At 45.9% G+C, this 14,460-nt stretch overlaps 1 long non-coding RNA gene and 1 other non-coding gene across 2 annotated transcripts; one reads left to right on the top strand and one right to left on the bottom strand.

Moving 5' to 3' along the window:
- The first annotated feature begins 6,155 nt into the window (after positions 1-6,155).
- LOC123330046 lies at positions 6,156-9,886 on the top strand. Its single transcript, XR_006545747.2, has 3 exons — positions 6,156-6,510; positions 7,043-7,128; positions 8,650-9,886. It is a non-coding gene; the product is annotated as an uncharacterized LOC123330046 (long non-coding RNA).
- Positions 9,887-10,237: 351 nt separating this feature from the next.
- On the bottom strand, positions 10,238-10,310 carry TRNAG-CCC. Its single transcript has one exon. It is a non-coding gene; the product is annotated as a tRNA-Gly (tRNA).
- Positions 10,311-14,460: the final 4,150 nt, after the last annotated feature.

Below are 14,460 nucleotides of genomic sequence, written 5' to 3'. Positions count from 1 at the left end.
CTGTATCTCAGGGGCATGCTCTGTGAGCCCTCAGAGAAACAGGATGCTGGAGAGGATGTCAACTGTCTGTGCTTCAGGCCAGAGATGAAGGGCTGGTTAAAAGGGCAGCCCGGTTCTTGAGATGAGAGCCTCCCTCTGAGGTCCTGCAGAACCCCCCTGGCTCAGGCCAGCCTGGCTTTTCTCAAAGGACAGGTTTCTCTGATCTCTAAAGACAAATGAAGCCAGTGGTGGGATTGGCAAGATTTGTCCTGCTTCAGACAGATGATTCCACATGGGAGAAAGGTGGCTCAGGGTTCATCCATAAGTTTCCCCACAAGCATCTCTTCTACTGTCTGAGTGTTGAATAGGAAGTAATCTTTACAACAAGGACATATAATAAAACACAGGGAAATTATACTCAATATCTTATAATAACCTACAATGGAAAAGAATTTCAAAAATAATATATGTGTATATGTATAACTGAATCACCTTGCTGTGTACCTAAACATTGTAAGTCAATTATACTTCAATAAACTATATATTTTAATAAAATTAAATAACCAATAATGGAAAAGAATCTGTAAAGAATGTGTGTGTGTATAACTGAATCACTTTGCTGTATACCTGAAAGTAATACCATATTGTAAATTAAGTATACTTCAATTAAAAAAATAAAAATCAAAAATAAAAATAGAATATGAAGTTTCAAGAAAATGAAGCAATCAATAAACTGGAGAACAATTTCTGATGCTTGATTTGGTATAATAATACTATTATTATTATTACAATCATAATAATTAGCATTGCATATAGTGAAAAAAATTTATTGTGTGTACAGCATAGTAAGGCACAGCTGTGTGGGTATATGTGTGTATGTGTGTGTGTGTGTTTTAACTGAGGGCATCTAACCTTTTTTGTTTGTGATCAGCAGTTGCAAACAGCTGCTATAAATTATTTTGATTGTCCAGCAACTTGCTGATTTGGGTCTGGCATTCACGCTAAAACTGCTTCTCAATGATGGCTAGCACAACTTTTGTGAGTTTGGACCAACCATTTATTCCTTCTCTCAAACATCCAGGTGGGGCCCTGTCTGAAGCCCTCAACTCAAAGCTGTGAACCAGAGAGCTCTGAATGCCTGCCCTTGTGCTGCTGCTGGGAGTCGAGGGCAGTTCTCTTCTTTCTGGTTTGCAGTGACAAGACACACCCTGCGCTGTGGGCAGAGATCTTGAATTTGGAAAGCTCTGCAGGAAGAGCGATTCTGTAACTGGGAAACTGCAAGCCCGGAATCACCAGTGCAGTAATCCCTTGTCCACTGTGTGCTCAGTTCTATCAGACTCTTGGTGACCCCACAGACTGTAGCCGGCCAGACACCTCTGTCCAGGGGGATTCTCCAGGCAAGAATACTGGAGTGGGCTGCCATGCCCTCCTCCAGCGGCTCTTCCCCACCCAGGGATGGAACCCATATCTCCTGCTTTGCAGGCTGATTCTTTACCGCTGAGCCACCTAGGAAAGCGCAAGGATATTTGTCATCTATTTTTGAAAGTGCACTTGAAAACACAAAGAGCTCCAGGCAGCAGGACGGACTCAGTCCTCTCTTCGTGGTTCAGTAGACTATGCACAGTCCACTGTCATCTTGCTCTCCTCCAGTGTGGAAGGATCTGGCCCCTCGTGACACAGGGCTTGCTGCTCTGCCCATCCTCCAGGGATCTTTCTCGCTGCTGTCCAGATCTCTGCTTTGTGCTATCCCTCTTGTGTCGCTGTCCCTCACCTGCCAAAACCTGACTCTGCCTGAATGCTCAGGCCGCAGAAGTGATTGGAAACTTCCACCTTGGACGGGGTGGTGGAGAGCAGTCCAGGGTGGGACCTGAAAGTCCGCATTTCAACCCCCAGGGGATGCCAGTGCTGTTGGTCTGAGGACCGTATTTTGAATAGGAGACCTTAAGCTTAGCTCAGCATTTGCTCTCTAGCAAGTACTCAATAATTATAGTTGCTATTATGATTGTAATGTTTTAGTATTTTATTTATTTGTCTGCACCAGGTCTTAGTTGCAGCAGGAAGAATCTTTGATCTCCCTTGTAGCACGTGGGATCTGTAGTTGCAGCATGTGAACTCTTAATTGCAACACATGAGATCTAGTTTCCCGGCCAGGGATTGAACCCAGGCCCTCTGCATCAGAAGGGTGGAGTCTTAGCCACTGGACCACCAGGGAAGTCCATGATTGTTATTGCTGTGGCTTTATAACATATTTCTTACTGTAATCACCGCTAAGTGACAGTAATGAGTTACGTCCTTGGCAGGGCATGGAAAATAAGAACTATAAGGTGAGACTCAGGTAGCCAAGAGTGGGTACCACCCATACTCACCCCGCATCTCCCAGTGGATGATGATAACGATAAGTAATGTAGACAGCATATTCAAAAGCAGAGACATTACTTTGCCAACAAAGGTTCGTCTAGTCAAGGCTATGGTTTTTCCTGTGGTCATGTATGGATGTGAGAGTTGGACTGTGAAGAAGGCTGAGCGCCGAAGAATTGATGCTTTTGAACTGTGGTGTTGGAGAAGACTCTTGAGAGTCCCCTGGACTGCAAGGAGATCCAACCAGTCCATTCTGAAGGAGATCAGCCCTGGGATTTCTTTGGAAGGAATGATGCTGAAGCTGAAACTCCAGCACTTTGGCCACCTCATGTGAAGAATTAACTCATTGGAAAAGACTCTGATGCTGGGAGGGATTGGGGGCAGGAGGAGAAGGGGATGACAGAGGATGAGATGGCTGGATGGCATCACTGACTCAATGGACATGAGTTTGGGTAAACTCCGGGAGTTGGTGATGGACAGGGAGGCCTGGCATGCTGTGATTCGTGGGGTTGCAAAGAGTCGGACGCGGCTGAGCGACTGAACTGAATGTTTATTGAACAAAGTTCATGCTGGGCTTTTTGCTTTGTTTTATCTCCGTGAATCCTTATATGAACCCGAGGAGGTAAGCAGCTATCGCTGATCTCATTTTACATAGAAGGAAACAGAGGCTAAGTGAGAGTAAGCCATTCGGCCATGGTCCTCCATCTAGGTCCTCCACTCAGGCACTTTGATGGCCAAGTGCAAGCACACAGCCATGTCTCCATGCTGCCAGGAAGCGGGTGTGACAAGGAGCAGTGACTTAGGGTAAAGTCAGCATACTCTCAGTGTCTCAGGCAAGCCTGATATGTGGGAGGGGCTCAGTAAGCCTTTGAGGAATAAATGAGATTTATTATTATAGTAAACCTGCCCCAGGAATTCTTAGCCATGCACTGTGGTCAGCCTTCTTTCTGCTGGTGCTCTGGGCTTCTCTGCTCACACCTTGGGCTGCAGCAGAAGAGATCCTGCTTGTCCATCCAATGGCCTTTGGTGTATCAATGTCCCCCTCTCCCTAAGCCTAGATTTTACCTCTTTATGGCCAAGAGGAATGCTGACTGCAAAAGGGAACCTCTGAGCTTAGATGGGAAAATTTCACACAGGGAAAGGGACAATCAGAGTCACCTCTGGGTCCCAGCACCCAATGTTTGAACTCCATTCTGTTTGCCCGTATGCAGTATAGACACTAGGCATTCGCTTTGGCTGCTCAGCCTCCAAATCCCCTTCCAGTGTCCAGGGAACGCCCCACTTAATGAATCCTGGGGAAGGCAGACACCCCCTCTGTCTACAGAAACAGAATGCCAAGTTCTTGCTTTCCTGGATTCTCTTGCCAGCGGGACACTGACAGGTGACTCAGGTGTTACAATTCATGCTCCACAAGCAAGAGGGCATGTCCATTGTGTTTGCTGACATAACTGCAGTTTCCAGAACAGTGTTTGGCATGCTGGATGGACTCAATCTGTAATCCTGGAGCCAACAAACTCATCTCATCACTCTTCACTTCTGTTTTCTTTGCCAAGACATGGTGATTTTAATACTGACCTGCCCCAAACTGGTGTGAAAGTGAAGTCAAAGCCATGAAGACTGTGATCTTTGGGCAACCTGCTTATTGTTGTTGTTCCCATCTGTAAAATGGGTATATGATAGTGTCTGGCTCTTAGGGTCATTGGGAGAAAATCAAATGATTCAGTACATGTTAAGAGCATGTAGTAAGTGATACTGTATGTTAGCCCTTCCTTCTCAGTCTCCCCTATGTATCACCGCCACTATCATCTCTACCACTACTGCCAACCACCACCTCCATCACCACCTCTACCGCTGCCAACCACCATCACCATCTTCACCACCACCACCACCACCACGTCTATCCTAGTTTAGGTCAATCCTTGGGTATTCAGCAGGCATTTGATAAACCACCAGTTGAATCTGAATCTTATCAACACAGAAATTGCCTCTTCCATCTTTCCCTCTAGAGAAACTGGGACCAATTGTCCAGGTGCATCCTGCGAGCTTTCCCTTAAGAACTGTCAAAGTGTGCCCCAGTGACCCCAATATCTGGCTGGGTTCCTTTGGGCCAGGACTGGGGATTATGCTGTTGTCCTCTGCCAGCTCTGACAGGTTGGTTTGGATTTGGATGGGGAGGAAGCTGGAGAGAGAGCCCGTCCCCCTCACCCCCCAACAGCTCTGTAAACAGAGATGAAGTCTGTAAGGGAACCGGCCCTCCGCTAAGTGAATCCTAAGCAGTGTTCTGCAAAGGACATGATGTAGCTGAGTTCAGCCCAGTAAATGGAGGCCCTGGGAGTCAGACTTTTTACAATGAGATAATTTGAGAGGTGGGGCACAAGCAGGCTGGCTCCAAATGTTCCCTCTGGGAGAATTCCGCTAGAAACCCGTCTTGCCCGAGGCTTGTTCAGCAAACCCTTATTTATGGTAACATGCATTACAGGAAATTTTTATATAAGGCATTAGCAATTTAGGACATCTGATCGTCTCTCCTCTCCAACTTCTTAACCTCCATTTCCCCGGCTGCCCCCACTCCCCCCATGCAGCCCCCTCCTCATTCCTCGGTCTTTGAATTTCAGCTGGATGAGAAGGTTGATAATAGCTAAATAACACTGCAAACAGGTGCGGGCCTCTCCTGTCTGGACAGCTGCCATGGTTATGTGATTCCTCAGCTGGGGGTGTGTGGTTTGCCTGGCTCGTAAGGTAGGGGGTGGAGGTGAAGGTGCTTGTCTCCTCTCTGCATCTCTTCACCGCCCCCACCTCTGCATCGCCCACCCCAACCCTGGGCCCTCTGGAGGGATATACAGATCTCTCACAAGGCAGGCAGAATTCTCTCTGCTTTCTTTGTTCTATTCTCCTAAATGGGTAACCTGTTTCACCCATCCTGCAAACATCCAACTTGTTTGGAAGAGACCCTGGTGCTGGCAGAGACTGAGGGCAGGAGGAGAAGGGGGTGACAGAGGATGAGATGATTGGATGGCATCACCGACTCAATGGACATGAGTTTGAGCAAACTCCGGGAGATAGTGAAGGGCAGGGAAGCCTGGCGTGCTGCAGTCCATGGGGGCTCAAAGAGTTGAACATGACTGAGTGACCAAACAACAACAATTGAGGGGGGGTGTCCTTGGCTACCTGGGACAGCTGAGCACAATACTAAAAGCAGTAATGACATTAACACACAACCACCATCAACACGGTTCCTGCTACCATTGGTTGAGAGTTTGCAAAGCTCTCTCTTCATCCACATGCGTCATCTCTATAGTCAGAGTTAAGACTGCCCCCAAGCTTGGGAGTTCAAGTTCTAACTCAATCACTTAAGGGCTGTGAGAATTCGGGCAAAGGTCAAAAGCGCTCAGTGCCTCAGTTTCATCATCTGTAGAATGGGAATGATAAGATGGTCCTCTTCACAGGATTGTAGGCATTTAGAACGGTACCTATGGCTTTATTTTTTATTTACTTATTTTTATTCTTACAAAAACAAGAAGGCTTGGTGGGATGGGATGGGAGGTGGGAAGGAGGTTCAAGAGGAAGGATGCATACCTTATATCTATGGCTGATTCATGTTGATGTATGGCAGAAACCAGCACAATATAGTAAAGCAATTATCCCTCAATTAAAAGTAAATAAATTAGAAAAGAAAGAAAGTGAAGTCGCTCAGTCATGTCTGACTCTTTGTGACCCCGTGGACTGTAGCCTACCAGGCTCCTCTGTCCATGGAATTTTCCAGGCAAGAGTACTGGAGTGGGTTGCCATTTCCTTCTCCAGGGGATCTTCCCGACCCAGGGATTGAACCCGCATCTCCCATATTGCAGGCAGACGCGTTACCATCTGCAACACCGGGGAAGCAAATTAGAAAAACATGAAGGCTATTATAACAACCACCATTTTATTGGTAAGAGAATTGAGGCAGAGAGAGGTTGAGTTGGAGGACAGAGAGTGGATTTCTATTCATCAGTGGGTCTTGTATACATCAAGGATGTTCATTCACACATTCAAGAATTCTTTTTCTTTGTTGAGTGCCATGTATCAGGCACTGTGCTAGGGTTGGCCTGGAGTGGAGCAAATGGAAACAGAGGCAGAGCAGGCATGAGAGGAAAAGGAAAGCACGGAGTTCCATGGAGGAACTCGGAGCCAGAGGTAAAAAGACTGTTGCTTCCAAGTCTGCTGAGAAAATCTGACCATGGCTTGCAAGACCTCACTGCATCTGGGAACTCAGCTTCCTTCACTCTCCCATCACTCACATGTGCTAAGTCTCTTCAGTCATGTCTGACTCTTTGCAACCCTATGGACTGTAGCCCACGAGGCTGCTCTGTCTGTGGGATTCTCCAGGCAAGAGTACTGGAGTGGGTTGCCATTTCCTCCTCCAGGGGATTTTCCTGACCCAAGGATCGAACCCTTGTCCCTTACGTCTCCTGTATTTGCAGGTGGGTTCTTTACCACTAGCGCCACCTGAATGAATGAGGCCAGCATTCCCAGCCACAGCTGTCTCTTTGCTGCACGTGGAACATGAGCAAGACCTTTGTACTTGCAATCTCCTCTGTCTGCAGGACATCCCTCCCTCCAGACAGCCTCTCTCTCTCTCCTAAGCCTGCTTTTTCCTCCTCTCTTCTCTGTAGCATCAATCATCACCTGACATATTTCTGTGTTTTGCCTTCTGTCTCCTATTTAGAATGTAAGCACCATAAAAGCAGAGACTTCATCTCTTTTGTTCCCTGCCGTATGCCAATGCCCTGAGGAGTGCCTGGCATGGAGAAGGTACTCGATAGATGCCTATTGGATTAAGGAACCTAGGAAAACCATTGCTTGAAATTTAGATTTCTCAGAGATAAAGTTTGGGCTGTGAAGGAAAATGAATGGGCAGGATGGATTAGCCTAATCTCTTCCACAGCATTCTCTATGCAGGAGAACAAAGCCCTGCGTGTGTTGGAAGGATGAATTCTGGGATTATATATCAGATAGGAATACTTATGGTGACAGGTAGTGGCTTAAACCAAAAGAATATTTCCTGTTAGCTCAGATGAGACCCGAGGAATGCAGTCTAAGACAGTTATAAGAGCTTTTAACAATAGTGTTAAAGTCCAGTTCTCAGCCATTCTTATCCTCTGGCTTTCATTCACCATGCTTTTCCCCTCACAGTCTCAAGGTGGCTGCCACAGCTCCAGATATCATACAAATATCCCCAAAGAGAAAGGATACAAAATGTTCCTTGAAAGCTCTGTCTTCTTATCCTTCCCAGAAAGGGATTACATAGTAATTCCCAGTTGTGAGGGAGCCCATCGATGACAGTATCTGACACACTAGAATGCATTAGCAATGATTTGCCTACAAGGAGGATGTTTTATCAGTAGGGTTGTTGATACCCCAAACCAAACTGCTATATTGTTAGCAAGGATGATGGGACAATGGGTGTAGATTCCACAACGCTTGCTTGAAATAGTCTCAACTTCACCTTCTACACATCAGACTCCCAGGACTTATGTAAAAAAAAAATTGGCTCAGTTAACTGGTCGACCTGTTCTGTACCAGCCATGTCCCTTTTCCCTTAAAAAGGAAGTTGTTAAAAGCATAGGCTTGGAATTCAGACTAGCACACTTTTGAATCCCATTTGAGGCAAGTGACTTCATTCAAATACAGCCAGAATTGGAGGAGAGTGAATTTTACTACCAGGAAGTTGTGAGAGCATCATGGCCAATTGCCCTTTAAGTGTTATAGTTTGTGATAAAAATTATTCTGATATGGTCAATATGGCAAAACAGAACCCTGCCAATTTACTTATATGCATGTGTCAAAACATCTTCTCCCTTTTCCAGCTCCTTCAGTAAAGTTTAACCTCTAGGAAAATTTATTCTATTTAACACATGGTTCTAATTAAATGCCTGCTGTCAGATCCAAGGACCCCAGGGGTAAGAAAATTCACATTGAAAATTAAAGACTTTCCAAGTCTTTGCCAACTTCACTAAAAAACAGGGATAACAAAACATATGTCACTGAGTTTTGTGGGGATAGATTGAAAGAGACAATGTGTATGAAGTGCCAAGTATAGACTCTGAGGAGCAAAAAAAAAAACACAAAAAAACCATGTAAGGCATCTTTGTATTAGACACTTGATTGGGTTAGTACCTCCCAAAAGACAAAGCACCTGTTGCCACTCCTCTTATGCATCTTTTAAATACAGTTTAATGCCATTATTAATTAATTAATTTAATTAATACCTTTAATTAATACCTGATTTAATTTTTTTTTAAACAAATGTGTCAACTGCCTACCATGGGATAGGACTGTACAGATTTCAAGGAAGCAAGATCTCTGACCTTAAGGAACTCGTGGATGATGTCAGTGGATCTCAAAGTGCGGCATCAACATCACCTGGGATCTTGTTAGAAAAGTGAATTCTTGTCCCCACCCTGAGCTCCTGAATCCAAAGTATGTGAAGGAAGGGCCCAGCATTCTGTGCTTTAACAAGCCCTCCAGGGGAGTCTGATGCAGACTCAAGTTTGAGTACACTGGCCCAATGGGAGAGAGGCAAGTCAAAAGACAAGTACAATTTATTGTGATGAGAGTTGTGGTCCAGGTAAATCTAAGAGGCTGTGGGAACACAGAGAGGAGCCAGCCATTAACTCAACTTCGTTGGGCTTCATAGAGGTGTTAGAACATGAACTGAATCATAAAGGATAAATAATGAAAAAGCCCCTTTCCTGGAACCAGGAGGATGAATTTAATGATCTCCCAGGTGACCACTAAGTCTAAGACAAAGTTATAGTGATTGGTGGGGAGAATGGGCATGAACATCTGGTCTACCCTAGGTTGCATCATTATAAGGGTGTTTCATAGGGTCACCCCTTTTGGAGATCCTTAGAACAGTTCAGCTTAGATGAACAGTGCCTCATGCTACACAGACCATTTGGAGTCTTGGGCTCTGCGGGGAGGCCCTCTCAAGTGCTTTGACTTTTATTAAAATTGTGACAAACGGGTTTCTCTGAGGATTGAAGGTCTGGAGGCATCTAGAGGATGTCTCAAGAATGAGAATGTTGATGGTATAAAGCAAGAACAGCTTTCCCCGTGGGTGTGGAGAGAGAAAATAAGGACTCGGATCAGAGCAAGTTGGGTTTTTTCTTGTTTGTTTGATTTTGTTAGGTTTTTTTTTTTTTAGTGTGCAAGGCTCTAGAGCAAGTTTTTTTTTTTTAATGTCTGTTGATATCACATATTGAGAGAATACTTTCTAGTGGGAAAATGGTCTGGTAAAGGGTGGGTTCTTATGTACAAAGCTTAGATACAGTCTCAAACATTCCTGGAACAGGAAGGTACTCTCTCATTTCCAATGAAATATACATCCAGGAGTGGGAAAAGGGACCACATGTTGTCAAATTGAAGAGGAAATGCAGTTACTTTGTTAGTCCCAGACTAACAAAGGAATAAGGAATAAGACCTCTGCCAATTCAACTATTATGCACCATTGATTATCAGATACATCCTGATTTCGGAGATAAAAAGAAGTGAAAAATGTACACCTATGAGTAGATGATGGAGAAGGCAATGGCAACCCACTCCAATACTCTTGCCTGGAAAATCCCAGGGACGGGGGAGCCTAGTGGGCTGCCATCTCTGGGGTCGCACAGAGTCGGACACGACTGAAGCGACTTAGCAGCAGCAGCAGCATGAGTAGATGAACCACAGTAACTGTGCCCCTAAAAGAAAGTTCAGGCGAATATACCCTTTGGGTTTGACTTTTATCCCATTTTATTTATTTATTTCTTTGGTTGTCTTTAAAATTATTTATTTATTTGGCTGCCTCAGGTCTCAGTTGCAGCACACAGGATCTTTAGTTATGGCATGTGAACTCCTAACTGCAGCATGTGGGATCTAGTTCCCTGACCAGGGATTGAACCTGGGCCCACTGCATTGGGAGTGCAGAGTCTTAGCCACTGGACTACCTGGGAAGTCTGCCATTTTAGAATTATAGACTTTTTAGAGTTTGAAAGAAGTTCAAACGGTGTTTCTCAGCCTCAAAACTATTGACATTTGGGGCTGAATGATTCTTTGAGGCGGGGGCTGTCTTGTGCCTTGTACGGTGTTTAGCAGCATCCCTGGCCTCCCCGACTTGTATGATAACAACCAAAACTGTCTTTAAACATTGAAAAATATATTCAGGGGTCAGGGGATGGTTCACATCTTCCCCTGTGAGAGCTGCTTGATTAAAGTCCTCCTAGGTCTACGCTCCCCAAATCCCCAGCTTCAACCTTGCTGATTTTATACATAGAGAAACTGAGGCCCAGATAGGGGTAGTCAATTGACCCGAGGGTCTTCTGTGAGCCCAACCAGAGACCAAGGAGTTGTTATCAGGTGGAATTTTCTTTACATGCATGCATTCATTCCGTCATTCACTCAAGCAAGATTTTTACAGAGCGCTTATTAGGCATTGGTGCCATGTTAGGTCCTGGGGAAATAGTGATGTTTTAGTTTGAGTTTCTCCAGAAACCCGAGGGTTTGTGTACAAGTCGAGTACAAGCCCCAAGGTTTTAGAGAAGTGTTTGAGGGTAAGTGGGCTATGATGGAAGTCTGCACAGGGAAAGGAGGATGTGAACCCAGGCAAGGAAGGCAGATGATCAAGAGTGGATTATTCAGGGGCTTCCCCGGTGGCCCAGTGGTTAAGATGACCTGCTTTCAATTCAGGGGATGTAGGTTCGGTCCCTGGTTGGGGAACTGAGATCTCACATACCGTGTGTTGCAGCCAAAAAAAAAAAAAAAAAAAAAGAGTGGATTATTCAGGTGGAAAAATGGAGCTTAATCCCACTTGGGCAATTCAGGGAACCAGTATTGGGCATGTCCCCAGAGTTACCCTGCCCAAGCGATGAGGGAGCTGAGGGTGCAAATGCCAACTCCCACCATTCATTGGTTGAGGCTGCACCTGGTTAATTACCCAATACTGGGCCTTGTGCATGGGCAGACATAGACTTCAGTACCAGAGTAAACTCTGAGATAGATGCCTAAACCAATAAACCCTAAGAGGAAAGACCAGTTTAGGGCTTGGCAGTAGGAAGTAGGTTCTACTAGACTGGGCTGGTAAGGGGATTTAAGGGGGCACAATGTTGAATCATATGTGGTCCCCATTCTCATGAAGCTCATGCTCCAGAGGGGTGACAGATGTTGTTTAGTCGCTCAGTCATGTCCAACTCTTTGCAACCCCAGGCTTCCCTGTCCTTCACTCTCTCAGACTGCTCAAACTCATGTCCATTGAGCAGGTGATGCCATTCAACCATCTCATCCTCAATCTCCCCCTTCTCCTCCTGCCTTCAATCTTTCCCAGCATCAGGGTCTTTTCCAAGGAGTCAGCTCTTTGCTCTCATTAAACGTAAAGCCACACAAATTTCAGCGTTATGAAGAACAGGTGTGTGGTGCTGCGTGTGTAACGGTGGAATGTGAATTAGGTCATGTTGTCATAGAAGGTTGCCCCCAGGGAGGTAACATTGGAGATGGAATTAAAATCCAAGGGGAGGGGCCAGAGGGACAGCATGTGCAAGGTCCCTGTGGCAGTAGAGAGCACAGCCCATTAGAGGAATTGACAAAGCCAGAGGGGGAGGGAGGAGGACTGGGGCCACCCAGCAAGGGTGAGGGTGGCTGCACGTTGTGGTTGTGGCTGGAGAGGTCTGCAGTGGTCATATCTTGCCTGCATGCATGCTAAGTCACTTCAGTTGTGCTCAACTCTGTGACCCCATGGACTATGGCTCACCAGGCCCCTCTGTCCATGGGATTCTCCAGGCAAGACTCCTGGAATGGGTTACCGTGCTCTCCTCCAGGGGATCTTCCCGACCCAGGGACTGAACCCACGCCTCCTTCGATGAAGCCATCAGGAAGCCATGCATGCTGAAATACTGCTTATCCAACCTTCTTGACAATCCTTTGAGGTGGGTCTTGTTGTTGTCTCATTTTCCAGAGGAGAAAATTGAAGCTTGGAGACATGAAATCACCTGACCCTAGACACTTACCTGGCAAGATGATAGAGCTGGATTTGGACTCAGGATGATCTGATTTCAAAACTCATATTTCTTCTTTGACCAAATGCATAGACCCTGGAGAACCAGACCAGCCTGGGGAGTAACAGACTGCACACGGAGGTAGGGGCAGGGAGGCCAGAGAGGCTGGGGGAGCCTCTGACAGTTATGGTATATAGTTTTAATTAAGGTCATGGGGTGAAATCTGAGAACTTGGGTGTGGGTGGCCAGGGGCTTCCTCTCAGGGTGGATCTTTTGGTTCTTGGCAGCCTTCCTGATGCACTTTTCTCCATTTCCAAAGGATAAATAACTAGCCGAGTGATGGGATGTTCCAGAATCAGGACTGTAGAGATAGGATCTGGGTGAGTACCGCATAGGTGAATACGGACTGCATGGAACCAAGAGGGGAGACAGAGAGAGAGGAAAGTGGGCAGTACCCCCATCCCACTGCTTTCTTCATTAAATATATCATTTGGGGTTGTATGTGAGTTTCCAGGTGCAGGGCTATTGGTTCCCAGAGTGATGGCATAAGCTGGTTCTTAGGAACTACCCTGGAATGTCTGGAGACCATCTGGGGCCTTACTAAAGGAGCCCTGGGCTGAGGAACAGAGCTGGACAAATGCCCAGCATTGCCCCTATTTTCTTGGAGTGACTTTGCCCAGTTCTTCCCCCTTTGGTCCGTCCAGGGCTTTCTATGCCCTTATATAGAAGGCACCTTGCCTGCCCATTTAGGGCACCCAGTTATGACTAAGTTTCCAGCTCATCTCATCCCAGACTCTGTCCTGGGATTCCCTATTTCCTGATCTATTCTACCTCTCCCCAAGTCACCTGTGGGATTTGTGGGTGCAGGACAAGCATGGTAGAGGAGCTGGTCTGATGAAGGAGGCAGGAAGTGGGGTGCGGGTCCCAGAAATCCTAGGAAAGGAGAGCCTTTCTGTTCCTCAAAGTGAAATTCAGAGTCCTTCGCCAGGACCCACCCTTGCATTTCCAGGGGAAGTGAGTTAGACTGAGCGACTTCCCAGTTTCCATCTGAGGTCTGTTTTCAGACCTCAATCCGACAGTCTGGACAAGCAGAAAGGAGATAGAGGCTGGGAGACAGGAGCAGAGTAGAAGAACAAATTAAACACTGATGGGGGAACAAGGAACACAGACACCTCCATAAGTAAGGACAGCAATAGCATTTTAACAAAATATAGAGCTGAAGTCGAAACTCAGGGAAATCTCCAGGTCAGGACCAGAAACACAATTTGTGGGGCCCATAAAAAAGTTAAAACGCAGGGTGCTTGTCTAAGAAGCAGGAGGAAAGTCCCAGGAAAGGTACTAAATTATAAAACTTTTTCCTTTCTCCTGTGGTTTCTTCTTCTTAACCTGTTGTCATGGTTTTTATTTGCTATTTAATATGGTTCAAAGTTAAACATAAATAAAGATGTAAACCATCACCAAGAATTGATGCTTTTGAACTGTGGTATTGGAGAAGACTTTTGAGAGTCCCTTGGACTGCAAGGAGATCAAACCAGTCCATCCTAAAGGAAATCAAGCCTGAATATTCTTTGGAAGGACTGATGTTGAAACTCCAATACTTTGGTCACCTGATGTGAAGAGCTGACTCATTAGAAAAGACCCTGATGCTGGGAAAGATTGAAGGCAGCAGGAGAAGGGGGCAACAGAGGATGAGATGGTTGGATGGCATCACTGACTCGAAGGACATGAGTTTGAGCAAGCTCCGGGAGATGGTGAAGAACAGGGAAGCCTGGCGTGCTGCAGTCCATGGGGTCACGAAGAGTTGGACACGACTGAGTGACTGAACAACACCAAAAACCATGAGCATGAATTGTAGCCTTCTGTATGTGGTGCAAGGCCAATTTTAAATGCAAACGTCAGTGCCTTTATCTCATATGTGGAATCTGAAACTTCATAGTTTGTATTTTGGAGCTTATAACACATAACTGTTCAGCTGTATTCAATTCTTTGCAACCCCCTGGACAGTAGCCTGCCAAGCTCCTCTGTGCAAGGGACTTTCCAGGCAAGAATACTAGAGTAGGGTGGACCCAGGGATAGAACCCACATCTCCTGAGTCTTCTGCATTGCAGGCAGATTC

The sequence above is a fragment of the Bubalus bubalis genome, chromosome 17 (assembly GCF_019923935.1).
Source record: "Bubalus bubalis isolate 160015118507 breed Murrah chromosome 17, NDDB_SH_1, whole genome shotgun sequence".
In the NCBI taxonomy this organism is placed as follows: Eukaryota; Metazoa; Chordata; class Mammalia; order Artiodactyla; family Bovidae; genus Bubalus; species Bubalus bubalis.
This window is presented reverse-complemented; position numbering and strand designations above follow the sequence as displayed.